This window comes from Colobus angolensis, unplaced genomic scaffold (assembly GCF_000951035.1).
Source record: "Colobus angolensis palliatus isolate OR3802 unplaced genomic scaffold, Cang.pa_1.0 Scaffold191, whole genome shotgun sequence".
Taxonomy (NCBI): Eukaryota; Metazoa; Chordata; class Mammalia; order Primates; family Cercopithecidae; genus Colobus; species Colobus angolensis.
The window spans coordinates 4,370,877-4,385,597 of record NW_012115055.1 but is presented as its reverse complement, the minus strand read 5'-3'; positions in this window follow the sequence as shown (position 1 = coordinate 4,385,597).

Genomic DNA, 14,721 nt, shown 5'->3' with positions numbered 1-14,721 from the left:
AAGGAATGCTAATAGAGATGGAGAAATGCAGGAGTAACTTCACTGAGATGAAAAAGATAATAAATGCATTTCTAGTAGAGAAGTTACAAGACAATAATAATAATTAACAAGTGATCTGTGCTAAAGATGTAAAGTATGTAGTTATTCACTAACTAATAAAAATAGAGATTCTTAAAATAAGGTAAGATAAATGGCAGACTCTGGTGAAGGGAAGGAAGGAAGCTAGATGGAGGAAAATGCAAAGAGTATTACATAAGTCAAGAAAGGTGACGTGAGTAGGATAGTCAGGAATGAACAATTTTAAAGATGAAAGAAAAATAAAGCAGTGCCTTGTGGGAGAAAATTACAGGCAAAGTTATAGAATAATTTAAATGTGATTATTAGAAAGGAAATCAAATTCTAGAAGACTACAGAGGGAATATGCAATGAGAAATGGGAGCTGACAAGGAAAACTTACTTAAGAAGCTTAGATGTAAAAGATAAGAGAAATAAGACAATATTTTGATGATCAAATGAGGGTACCCTCATTTCTTCTTCACATTTTCCAATACCAGAAAAAGATAACTGCCAGATACATCTTTTATTCCCTGACACAGTAGGGGGGAAAAAAAAACTTCTGAGAAAATTTTGAGAAGGAACATGAGCATACTGCATGGAAGGGAAAGGGTGCAGGGGAGAGGAAGAGAATAAAGAGAATCAGGGAAATGTCAAGTATAGAGATAATGTCTGAGTGGCCTTTCACTTGTTCTGAAATGTACAGTCAAATAAAAGCAAAGGATGAAAACTGCTTAGCCTTAACAGAAAAAGAAAAACAATCAAAGAGGATGAAGAATAAGGCTAGCGATAACTTGAACTGTGACTCACCTTGGCCCTTGCTAGAAAAGAATTATCACTATTAAATCAGAACCAGAAGTGAATTAGGGCTAACGGATTCTCATACTTCCTATAGCATTATTTTTTGACATATATATAATGAGTTTGATTAAAATGTTAAATTTGTATAGAATGGGGATGACAGAGACAGAAGCCAGCTTTCGTAAATTGAGCTACATCAAAGAGTAAATAGAGGAGAATGCATGATCCCAAATGGGTGGATTACCAGGAATAAGAATTTCACGGATAGAGCAGCAGTGGGAAAGGCAGAATTATTGGAATAGAGAATTGGAAGGAAGTAAAGTTTATGATCAAAATTGTATAGAAATCTAAGGTCATGAAAAAAAAAATTATATTTGGGAAGTGATCCAGTGGAGGAGAAATAAAATTACAGAGAAGAAATGCCTCCAGTTAAAGACAGTGAAAGCAAAAGTGAAAAAAACATTGCATAAATATCAACACATATGCCCTAATAAGGATGTATAAAAATTATGCTAATATGCCTTCGTAGGCATTAACATGCAAATTAATACTGGGATGTTCTCTGGGGTTAGAGTCATTAAGTACTACACAGATTTTTACAGAATGCATACAGCTTTTAGCTACTACAGTTTATATTCTTCTAATTTGTCAATACGTATAAAGACTCTTTTCCACGATAATTTGCTTCCTTAGGAAGTCTGGATAGCAAACACCACTAAATATATAGATTTTTACCTGTCTGTGGTGTCTATTTAGTAGATATACATGTAAAAAGAAATAAACAGCATTGCTTTAAAGTGCAAATAAATCAATGCTGAGTAGTTATTATTACTGCTTTCTATTAATATATTTTTTACTTTATCAGTACTAGCTATTTTCTCAACTTAAAAATTGTGAAAATTTTCACACACTAATTTTTATTGAATTATTTATTGCAAGTTTTAGTACTTATGCTGAGTAGTTTTGTAGCACATCATGCAGTTTTAATTATGTGACAGATATTGCCAATTGCCAGCCTAATATCTTTATTTTCTTATTCAAAAATTCAATATTTCAGACTTCATGTTTTATATAGAGAGTATAAGATATATTCTGGTCAATGAAAATGGCGGGGACAGGCTTCATAAAAAGCTATTGCTTCTGATTTATCAAGCTTCTTTAAAAAATAAGATAAATTAATATCAATGCTTCTTACACTCATCCAAAATTGAAGAGGAAATACTTCCAAACTCCTTTGAAGAGGCCAGCACTACCCCAATATCAAAACCAGGAAAAGATACCAGAAAAAAAGAAAACTGCAAGATCATATCCCTGGTACATACAGATGCAAAACTCCTCAACCAAGTCCTAGGAAGCCAGATTCAATAGTGCTTGAAAGGGTCATTCACCATAAGCAAATGAGATTTGTCCCAGGGATGCAAGGATTCTTTAACATATGCAAATAAATAAACATGATACATCATATTAACAGAATTAAGGACAAAAATCATATGATCATCTCAATGGATGCACAAAAAGGATTTGACAAAATTCAATATCTTTTCTTGATAAAAATTATCAGTAAATTGGGTTTGGGAGCAATGTAACTGAACACAATAAAGACTATCTATGATAATCCCACAGCTAACAGTATACCTAATGTGAAAAGTTGTAATCTTTTCCTCAAGACCAGGAACAAGACAAAGATGCCCACTCTTACCCCTTCAATTCAGCATAGTCCTGGAAATTCTAGCCAGAGCAGTTAAGCAAGAGAAAGATATAAAAGGCATCCAAATTGAAAAGGAGGAAGTTAAATTGTCTCTGTTTGCAGATGATAGGATATTATACGTAGAAAATCCTAAAGACTTCAACAAAAAACTGTTACAACTCATAAACAAATTCAGTAAGGTTGCAATATATAAAATCCACACACAGAAATCAGTTGCAATATATAAAGTCCACATACAGAAATCAGTAGCCTTTCTATACACCAACAATTAACTATCTGAAAGAAATCTGGAAAACAATCTCAATGACAATAGCTACAAAAAATAAAATGGAAATGAAGTTAACCAAGGAGGTGCAAAACTATTGCATGGAAGATGTTGAATTCTCTTTTCAAATGCCTGACTACAGAATGAGCTCTAAAAATCATTAACACAAGCAGGGGACACTTGGAGCTTCTTAAAGGATATAGGATGTAAAGCCTTCTTTGACTCCTTAAAGCCATAGGTAATTGATTCTTATTACACTCAAACGTCACAGGAAAAGCATATACTTTAGGAAACTTCCTGGTGCTTCTCAAATAACATAAATTAAATGACCATTTTCTTACCATGAAGGGTCTTATAAACACTATGTTAAGTATAAAAAAGCAGAATATACTTGGAAAAAAATTGTGGGTTTATTTCTGGAAGTCTGTTGGTTTGTTTAGAGTTTAAGGTGAAATCCATGACTTTGACAATTATATAAATTTCACCATGCTCAGCTGATGCAGAACGAGGTTTAAAGCCATTTTCCAAAGGCTTAGATACTTTAAAGTGAACAGAGCCTTTACTTCACAGCATGACTTCCTTATTCAAGAATAAAATAGAACTTGCAGAGCAGCAATAAAAATGATACCAAATAAAAGTCTGTGTTTTGTTGAGTGGAGTAAGAGCCCAGAGCAATATTTTAATTCAAGCATAAAAGCAAAAGTTTCACATTATTGGTCCGACACACAACTTCATGCTCAAAAAGACACATCTCTCCTGTGATGAATATATGCATAGCAAAGAAGCATCTCCCTCATGTCTTAGCCTCTGAGGAGGACTTTTTATGATAGTGAGACTTTGAACATATATAGTTTCCCTACTGAAAGCATAAAAGAGAGACATAGGTTTGGATAAGATAAACTCTACAAATAATCAAGATAATATTCCTTTTAGCCACCAGTAAATACATTCTCAGGTCTCAGATATCAGTACGTCTTCATAAATCTAACCTCACAGGTTTCTACTGTTTCTGTTATATTACTTGCATGAATGGAGGGAACAGTTTGTTTACCTATGAATGTTTATTCCTTAAACATTGACAAGAAACATTTTACCGGACTGCTAAAATTTCATTCTGGGGCATTAGAAAAGTTTCACTCAAAGTCGGTCAAACTTCAGCTATAAATCATTTCCTAACATGTGGAAATCCAAGGGTGGAAAAAAAATGGAATTAATCAATTAATTCAAACAGTAGAAATACTTTATAGCACAAATAGCTTCCTGGAAGTTGGAAAAGTGTTGAAAAATTTAAAACTAATATGTCTCAGTAAAAGCTTTGGTGTTTACTGCCTTACTATCCATCCCACACTTTTTTCAACCCACCTGTGCCCAAGTTCCATACAAGCAACTCTATTCATATTGGTCCTAATACTGAGCTAGAATTTAAAATAAACACCCAACACTTTCTTCACAACCCATTTTCTATCTATTGGTAGTTGATATTCTGAGCTCTGTTTACTATGCATGCTTACAGAAAACTCCTTCTAGAGAAAATTATTTCATGCTTCTTGTATCATTTTTAAGATATGATTCAAACCTTAAACAGTCTCAGAACAGTAAATTTGCAGTTAATATATCTAAATATGTGCTGATAACTCTGTTTACCACCATAAATATAGCCTTTATTTGTATTGGGGCAGAATTTTAAAAATATCTTAGGTTCATTCTATTAAAATTATGAAAGCTTCACAATTTTGATTGCATAGAGAGACTGTGGATGACTGTGGTTAAACTTATGGAAAGTTAGAAGATTTTCTTATTCAATGACTCTGATCGCTCATATGACCTATCTAGGTTTTTGTCTTAAAAAGCCTACAGTTAAAACTTGGTCCCTAAACTTTCTATTCATGCAGTATATAAATGAGTTCTGAAATTTAGCCCTTTTACAGCTATAATTCTAGACCTATTATCTGGTTATTTTTTTCTGTTACCTTTATAGAGGACTACTTAACAAACAATAAAATTCAACAACATTCATTATAAATTTTGATGCTTTTTGACAGATGTATACAGTCATGTAATCATATCAGCAAAATTATGAAATAGAGTATTTCCATTACTAAAAGTGTTCAGGCCTTTCCCTTGGCATTCAAGTCCCTTTCTTAACACCTTGACCCCTTATTTTCAGTCTCTCCCTACAGTTTTTCTTCTCTAGAATAAAAATGGAATTACACAGTATGTATGTTTTTTCAAATACCTCTCCTTTTTCATTTAGCAATGTACTTTTGAGATACATTCATATTGTTGATAGGTCAGTAATCCACTTCTTTATATTGCAGAGTTTAGTTCCATTGGATCAATAAAACATAATTTGCTTATTTATGCACAAATTTACATTTAGTGTGTTTCCAGTTCATGCTTATTACAAACAAAGCTGATGTAATTGTGTGGAATTAGGCTTCTTTTTCCTTTAGTGTATTCACAGTAGTGGAATTAGTGGGTCATATGGTAAGTGTATGTTAAAGCTTATTAAAACAAAACAAAACCATACAAAGTAATACAAAAAGCTGCCAATCTTTTTTCTTAAGTAGCTGTATTATTTTGATTTTCAATGAGTAATGTAGAAGAGTTCTCATGTCTCCACACTCTCTAAAGCTATTTTACGTGTTTTTCATTATAACCATTTTCGGAGTATGTAGGGACATCTCATTATAATTTTTATCTCCCTAATTACTAAAGAGATACAAATTACTTGTAATTTTAATTTGTACCTTCCTAATTATTAATTTTTTGGCTTCTTGCCAAGTGCTTATTTATTGCACACATATCTTCTTTGGTATAGCATGGACAAATTTTTTGCAATTTATTTGATTTGATTTTTTGTCTTCGTTTTGAGTCATACATATTCTTTTCATATTCTGGATGCAAATCCTTTGTCACATAACTTCCACAAATCTTTTTCCTCACAATGTAACTTTCTTTTTAATTTTCTAAAAACTTTCTATTGAAGAGTGAAAGTTTTTAATTTTGATCTTGTAGAATTTATCCATACTTTCTACGTTTTCCTTTTTGTATTTGATTTAAGAAACATTGCCAAAGCCAAGATCATTGTGATTTTCTCCTGTTTCCTTCTAAAATTTGTATAGTTTTAATTTCTATAGTTAAATTTATAATCAATTTCAAGTTAATTTTTGTGCATAGGTGACATAGGGTGAGGATTCATATTTTATGCAAATTTCATGTGGAATTTTATGTGAGTTTTATTTTGTGTGATAGTTAATCTGTGGTAAAGTAATAGTTTTTTGGTTTTGATTTTGTTTTTATTTGCTTTGGGTTTTATATAAATTTCTAAACCATCATGAGCAAAACATGTAAATATATAATTTACTAAAACATTACATTAAAATATTATAGATGTACAAAATACAAACACAATTATTCTTATCATTAGATACACCATACAAAAATCAATATGTTAAGACAATTGTTTTTAAAAGCTTAGTCGCAATTTCTGCACTTATCACATTGTGGAATGGTAATAATCAGTTCAAGTATCAAAATCTATCTGTAGAGCATATTTATATTAGCATTAGTATACAAGATAGATTCACTTTGTATTATTTAAGTATATTCCTTCCATAGAGATATTATTAAATTTTTTCTTAGTAAATTAGTTGATAGTGACTAAAGGTACACATGCCTTCCTTCATAATCTTTTTCACATGATATCAAATGCAAAAGAAGGAATAATTGTATTTTGCAATGTGAAAAGGACATGAGATTTGGGTGGAGCCAGGAGTGGAATAACATGGTTTGGCTCTGTGCCCCTCCCACCTCTCATGTTGAATTGTGATCCCCAATGTTAAAGCTGGGGCTTGGTGGGAGATGATTGGATCATGGGGATGATTTCTAATGGTTTAGCACCATCCCTGTAGTGCTGTCCCATGGTAGAGTTCTCAAAAGATCTGTTTTTTTGAAAGTGTGTAGCACCTCCCCTCACTTCTGCCAGCCATATGAAGGCATACCTTGCTTCCCTTTTGCCTTCCACCATGATGGTAAATTTCCTGAGGCTTCCCCAGCCATGCAGAACTCTGAGTCAATTAAACTTCTTTTTTTTATTTATAAATTAGCCAGTCTCAGATATGTCTTTATAACACTGAGAATGTTCTCATACACATACCAATCACACTCTTGGACCACAGCACAATAAAATAGAAATCACCACCAAGAATAAGTCTCAGAACTATACAATTACATGAAAACTAAACAACTTTTCCCTGAATGAATTTGGGTAAATAATAAAATTAAGGCAGAAGAAAAAAAAAGTTTAAAACTAATGAAAACCAAGATACAACATACCACAGAAAATCTGGGACACTGCAGTGTCAAAAGGAAAGTGCTAAATGCTTACATAAGGAATTTGGAAAGATTTCTAATTGTCTACCTAGCATCACACCTAGATAAACTAGAACAACAAGAGCAAATCAACCACAAAGCTAACAGAAGAAATAATGAAAATCAGAGCTGAACTGAATGAAATTGAGATACAAAAATCCATATAAAAGATCAATGAAACTAAAAGTTCAAAAGAATAAACTTTAGTAGATCATTAAGTAGACGAAAATGACAAAAATAGAGAAGATCCAAATTAACACAATCAGAAATGAAAACAGTGACATTACCACCAAGCACAGAATTACAATGAACCATCAGAAACTACTATGACCACTTCTAAGTATGCAAAATAGAAAATCTGGAAGAGATTAATAACTTCCTAGAAACATACCTTCCAAGATTGAGCCAGGAAGATATTGAAATCCTGAACAGACCAATAATGGGTTCTGCGTTCTGACAGAATCTGTAATTTTAAAAGGTATCAACCAAAATAATAATAAAAAAGCAAACAAACAAAAAACACTGGATCAGGTGGATTCACAGCCAAATTCTAATAGATGCACAAAGACAAACTGGTATCAATCCTATTGAAGTTATTCCAAAAACTTGAGCATGAGAGACTCCTCCCTAACTCATTTTATGAGGCCAACATTATTCTGATACCAAAACAGGGCAGAGACACAGGAAAAAGCAAAACAAAACGAAGTAAGAACACTAAAGGCCAATATTCCTGATTAATATAGACACAAAAATTCTCAAAAAAAAAATACCCACAAATCAAGTCCAACTCTACATTAAAAAGTTAATGTCCCATGATTAAGTAAGCTTTATCCCTGGATTGCAAGGTTAGTTCAACATATGCAAATCAATAAATGTTATTCATCACATAAACAGAATTAAAAACAAAAACCATAGGATCATCTCAATAGACACAGGAAAAGCTTTCAATAAAATTTAATATCCCTTCATAATAAAAACCCTCAAAAAACTAGCTATGAAAGGAACATACCTCAAAATAATAAGAGCCGTCTATGACAAACCCACAGCCAACATCATATTAAACGTGCAAAAACTGAAAGAATTTTCCTTAAGAACTGGAGCAAGACAATGACACCCACTCTCACCACTCCTATTCAGCATAACACTGGGAATTCCAGCCACAGGAATCAGTCAAGAGATAGAATTAAACAGCATTCAAATAGGAAGATAGATGTCAACCTATCTTTTTCACAGACAATATGGCCTATACCTAAAAAAAAAACTTCAGTCTCTGCCCAAAGCCTCCTACATTTGATAAAAAATTTCAGTAAAGATTCAGGATACAAAATCAACAGGCAAAAATCAGTAGCATTTTTATATAACAATAACATCTATCAATCAAGCAAAAAACGACGAGACAAGTGGCAATCATTTTAGAAGGTTTATTTGCCAAAGTTAAGGACATGTACCCCAGAGACAGGTCTATGCTTTTCTCCAAAGATGATTTTGAGGGTTCTAAATTTAAAGGGGAAAGGGTGGAATATTGAGAAGTACGCAATTTTCAAGTAAGAGGGAGACAGGGAAAAATAGTCATTCATGCCTTTGTCTGGCTTAGTGAATCTGCATTTTTTTCACATAAGATGACACAGAGAAATGGCCCAGAGGAAAGATGCAGGGAATTTACATTTTTACATAAGATCACATAGACAAAATGGGGCAGGGTAACAATCAAACATGCATTTGTGTCTGGTAGGCCAGGGGGCAACCGCACTTGTAAAGATAAGCAATCAATTGACATTGCCACGGTGAAATTTTAACAGAAACACCTTAGGGTGAAGGTCTTGTCTCTCACTAGGATTTCCTTGTGGGCAAACATGGGGAAGGCATGTAGCTTTTCATCTTGGAACCATCTTACTTAGGAACCAAAAGGGGAGGCAGGTTTGCATGACCCAGTTTCCAGCTTGACTTTTCCCATTAGCTGAGTGGTTTGGGGACCCTGAGATTTATTTTTCTTTCACACACTCAAACTGGGAGCCAAATAAAGAAGCAATCCCACTCCCAAAAGCCACAAAAAGAATAAAATATCGAGAAATACAGCCAACCAGGTAGGTGCAACCCAAGAACTAAGTTTGAGATTTTATTTTATTTTAAGTAGTGTAGATGAAAGACTCAGGTAGCTAGTGGCTGCCCTTTCAGACAGTGCAGCCCAGATCATTCATTTCCTTGTGCTGTGCTGAACCACTTCAGATTTTTGAACTTGGACTCGGAATTCAGTGCAGTGTACAGAGTTCACTGCCGATCTGTGCTGGACATTCAGCATCAGAGTTAAAAACTGTGTGTTTCTTTAAGTAAATTAAATTATTTTTGGTTTTATTACAGTGTAATCTATCCCAATCCAGATGTCCAGGTAAGATTATTTTAATTTAAGGTAACAGGTAGACTTACAAAAAATGAAATAACTCACTTAATAGTGAAATATATTTTTCTTGGAAAAAAATCTGCCTGAAGGCTAACTCTAGATAATCAAGAACTAAATTAAATGATTCAAGAAATTGCATATATTTATATATATACACACATACATGTATATACAAATACATATGTGTATATCTGTTCATGTATATATATTCAGTAATAACCTTATTAAATTATGAATATTAAAATTTTAATATATAGATATAGGAATCTAAAGAAACAGGAGAATGATGTTTGTTAAACAGATTGCAATTGGGCAAAATATAACGAAACAACAAAAATGAGGATATGAGGGTACAAAAATAAGTAAAACATAAAGTTGTATTCATTTTAAAATTCTAAACATGGATATTGTGCTTTTACCATGCACGTATAATTGAAGCACACAATTTAAAAGTATAGTAAATAAAGTTTTGTTGTTGTTGTCACCTTCCATATTTTCATCTTAAGGCTTTCTTCCTATTTAGCTTTACTATTGCAAACACCTCAAATCTTCTATTCTCTCAGATTTATACCTTCACCATCATCTTTACTCATTTCTTTCTCTAATCATTAATTTGCAGCGTAAGCAATCCTGCCATAGTTTCCCAGAAGAACTGAACACTATTTTTATCTTTAATCTCCATCTCTCTTATCCTATTTAGGGCCTCATTCACTTATTTTCTGCATAACTGCTAGATATAGAAACATGGATCTATAATTATTTGTCATCTGGATCAATGTTAAGTGATAAATGCAAATAGCTTCCTAGTGCTTTCAATAGTTCTTATCATACTGTTTTATTTTTAACAACCAGACAATAGGTTTCAAATAATGTTCGTAATGGTAGAGCAGCTCTTCAGCTCTAAAATAGATCACATTTCTCTGTAAGAATGTACAATTCACCTGTTCTAATCTCATCCTTCTTTGTCATCTGAATGATTCTTCATTACACTGGTTTTATGAGATAATCATTTTTATTCTTCTTTAACCTACGAAAACACAGGAGAGAGAGGATGTGGAGAAATAGGGACACTTTTTCACTGTTGGTGGGAGTGTAAATTAGTTCATCCATTGTGGGAGACAGTGTGGCAATTCCTCAAGGCTCTAGAATCAGAAATACCATTTGGCCCAGCAATCCCATTACTGAGGATGTTCCCAAAGAATTATAAATCATTCTACTCTAAAGACACATGCACACATATGTTTACTGAAGCACTATTCACAATAGCAAAGACTTGGAACCAACCTAAATGTCCATCGATGACAGACTGGATTAAGAAAATGTTGCACATATAAACCATGGAATGCTATGCAGCCATAACAAAGAATGAGTTCATGTCCTTTACAGGGACATGGATGAAGCTAGAAACCATCATTCTCAGCAAACTAACACAGGAACTGAAAACCAAACACCGCATGTTCTCACTCATATATGGGAGTTGAACAACGAGAACATGTGGACACAAGAAGGGGAACATCACACACTGGGGCCTGTCAAGGGGTAGGGGACAGGGGGAGGCGTAGCATTAGGAGAAATACCTAAAGTAGATGACAGGCTGATGGGTGCAGCAAACCACCATGGTATATGTACACCTATGTAACAAACCTGCACATTCTGCACATGTATCCCAGAACTTAAAGTATAATTTAAAAAAAAGAAGAAGACAAAGAAAATACAGATTAGAGAATCTCAATCCTTGTCACAGAGATAGTGCATAGTAAAACCAGCTTTTGAATCTTGGTGAGCCAACGACACAGTCTCTCAATAAGCAAATTGTGAAGAATATATGTGACTATCAGATAAATTTGCTTTAATGGGCTTTCCCTTTAGGCAGAGAATCTGGAAGCATATGCCTCGAAAGAAAAGTAGAAAAACAATGAGACACTTCTAATTTAGGTATTAGTGAAGACCACTTTTCCCTCCAAAATCCTAGAAATTCTGTATAAAATATTACAAAGAAAAAGTATTTCTAGCCAAGTTGTACAAGAAAAAAAAATAGAAGAAAAGGTAAAGAGGAAACTAAAAGCTAGAGGAGAAAGTCTCAAAGTGAATAGTATATTGAAGCAGCAATGTTGAAAAGAGAATAACAGAAGGAGAAATAAATATATTGCTAGGTGACTGGATTCATTTTTATTTGTAGTTTTTGTGAATTTTAATTTTGATATTTAAATTAAAAGTTGCAAAAAACCGAAATATTTCACAATTATTAGCAGTTTGGGCTATTTGCATTATTTTCTATTTATCTGTACACATATTTGTATATAAATATATACATATATACTATATATGTATATATTTTTTATACAATATACATACATATGATTACCTCTGAAACATTTGAGAATAAATTTCAGTCTTTATGCTGTTTCATCCCTAAATCCTATAGTATGCATTTCTTAAGAGCAACATATTCTCTTTCATAGTACTATTATTGAAATCAGGACATTTAACATTGATGAAAATTCACAGTCCCAATTCAAACTTTTCTAATTGTTCCAATAGTGTCATTTTTAGATATTTCCTCCCTGGAACATCAAGCTATTCAGGATGCATGCATTGTGCTTAATTTTCATGTCTTTCTAGACTTCTTTAATCTGAAATAATTGATTTACCATGTTTGTTAATTCATGATCATTACATTTTTAGAAGTATTCTTAGGTTATTTTGTACTCTATTCTATAATTTAGCTTTGGTTGATGTTTTCTTATTATTATATTCACATTTTTGGTTAAATTTTGTTGAGAATATGACAGGCATGATAATATCTGAGTGCACACTTAAGAAAAGGTATATCATGTCACTTTGCCTAATTATTGGTGACATTCAGTTTGTTAATTTATGTTAGTGAAAGCCACGCTTCTTCATCACAAATTTACTATACTCTCCTTGCAATTTATAAATAATTTGTGAAGAGGTACTTTGAGATTCTATAATTCAGCTGTTCCTCATCAAATTCTTGCAAATTCTCCTTAGCATTCATCCACTCATGATTTTTGCCTTAATCAATTATGACTATTAAAGTAAAAAATTGTTTTTCTAATTCCATAAATCCTTTTACAATTATTATTTGTATTTGCACTGTAAGAAAAGGGTTTATTACCTTATTTAGGTATACATGTGACTGTGTGTATGTATGCACTAATGATTGATTAGTTTTAATATCCTCTCAGTACATGACATAAATCCCTGGGATTGTGGAGTTTTAGCTTTGGAACTCGAAATCCCTACATATAGGTTCAAAACTCTCAATATTTAACTTAAAATACACCGGAAAATCTGAACCTCAGCTGGGAAAAATGGCCTAAAGATTTTCTCTGCCCAGAGTTCTGGGTACATGAATTCATTTCCTGTAAAAAGTAGTAAGTATTTTAAAAGTACACTTGTGCTTGCTACCAGTTTTCAGTTTGGCTTAATAGAATCGGCATGGCATAGAAATATCCAAGTTTCAGAGGTAATATATAATTGGTACTGGTCTAGTTAAATCCCTTTATTTCCTGGAAGAAGACAATAGAAACCACCCTGACAAAATTATGGCAGTGAGTAATTTTACAGGAAATCCAATAATCAAGAGTTCGGAAACACAATAGTAAAGAATTAAACATTAAGAGTCAGAAAATAAAACCGAATAGGAATGTTAGTAAGTGCCAAGCATCTCTTATAATAAATACATGTTTAAAGTAAATGAAGAAATAAAAGAAAGAACAATACAGGCAGATATGAAAAATAACTTTAAAAATAGGCATGGGCAAGGACTTCATGTCTAAAACACCAAAAGCAACGGCAGCAAAAGCCAAAATTGACAAATGGGATCTCATTAAACTAAAGAGCTTCTGCACAGCAAAAGAAACTACCATCAGAGTGAACAGGCAACCTACAGAATGGGAGAAAATTTTTGCAATCTACTCGTCTGACAAAGGGCTAATATCCAGAATCTACAAAGAACTCAAACAAATATACAAGAAAAAAACAAACAACCCCATCAAAAAGTGGGCAAAGGATATGAACAGACATTTCTCAAAAGAAGACATTCATACAGTCAACAGACACATGAAAAAATGCTCATCATCACTGGCCATCAGAGAAATGCAAATCAAAACCACAATGAGATACCATCTCACACCAGTTAGAATGGCCATCATTAAAAAATCAGGAAACAACAAGTGTTGGAGAGGATGTGGAGAAATAGGAACACTTTTACACTGTTGGTGGGATTGTAAACTAGTTCAACCATTATGGAAAACAGTATGGCGATTCCTCAAGGATCTAGAACTAGATGTACCATATGACCCAGCCATCCCACTACTGGGTATATACCCAAAGGATTATAAATTATTCTACTACAAAGACACATGCACACGTATGTTTATTGCGGCACTATTCACAAAAATAAAAGAGTCATTTAAAATGAAAAGGCAAAGGGCTGATTAGGCAACATATTTTACAACTAGAAGGCAACTTCAAGATGGATCAGAGGACATTATTCCTAATGAGCACATACTGGATAATGAGATTAAAATCTAAGAGCTCCGGTTGGGCACGGTAGCTCATGCCCCCAGCATTTTGGGAGGCCGAGGCGGGCGGATCATGAGGTCAGGAGACCAAGACCACCCTGGCTAACACAGTGAAAATACAAAAAGTTAGCTGGATGTGGTGGTGGATGCCTGTAGTACCAGCTACTCAGGAGGCAAGGCAGAGCTTGCAGTGAGCCAAGATTGCGCCACTACACAATGAGACTCCATCTCAAAAAAAAAAAGAGAAAAAGAATTAATTAGAAAAGGAAAACATTAAAGTGAAAGAGAGATTAGACAAATAGAGAGAAGAGAGGTAGTTAAACATTCTAGTTAAACTAGAAATAAATGCATAATTTCATTAGATAAAACATATTTTGACTTAGGCAAGGAAAGACTTTAATCAGAAAGAGTATTGCATTTGGGGAAAGAGGTTATTACTATAGAAAGAATGTTCAGACCATAAGTTGTGTATGTTTTACAAAGGTCAGGCAGAAATGGCTTTTCCTTTATAGGGAGGAGAACCAAGTGTCAGAGTTGGTGGGTTGAACAGTTATTACAAGGAAGGTCTTCT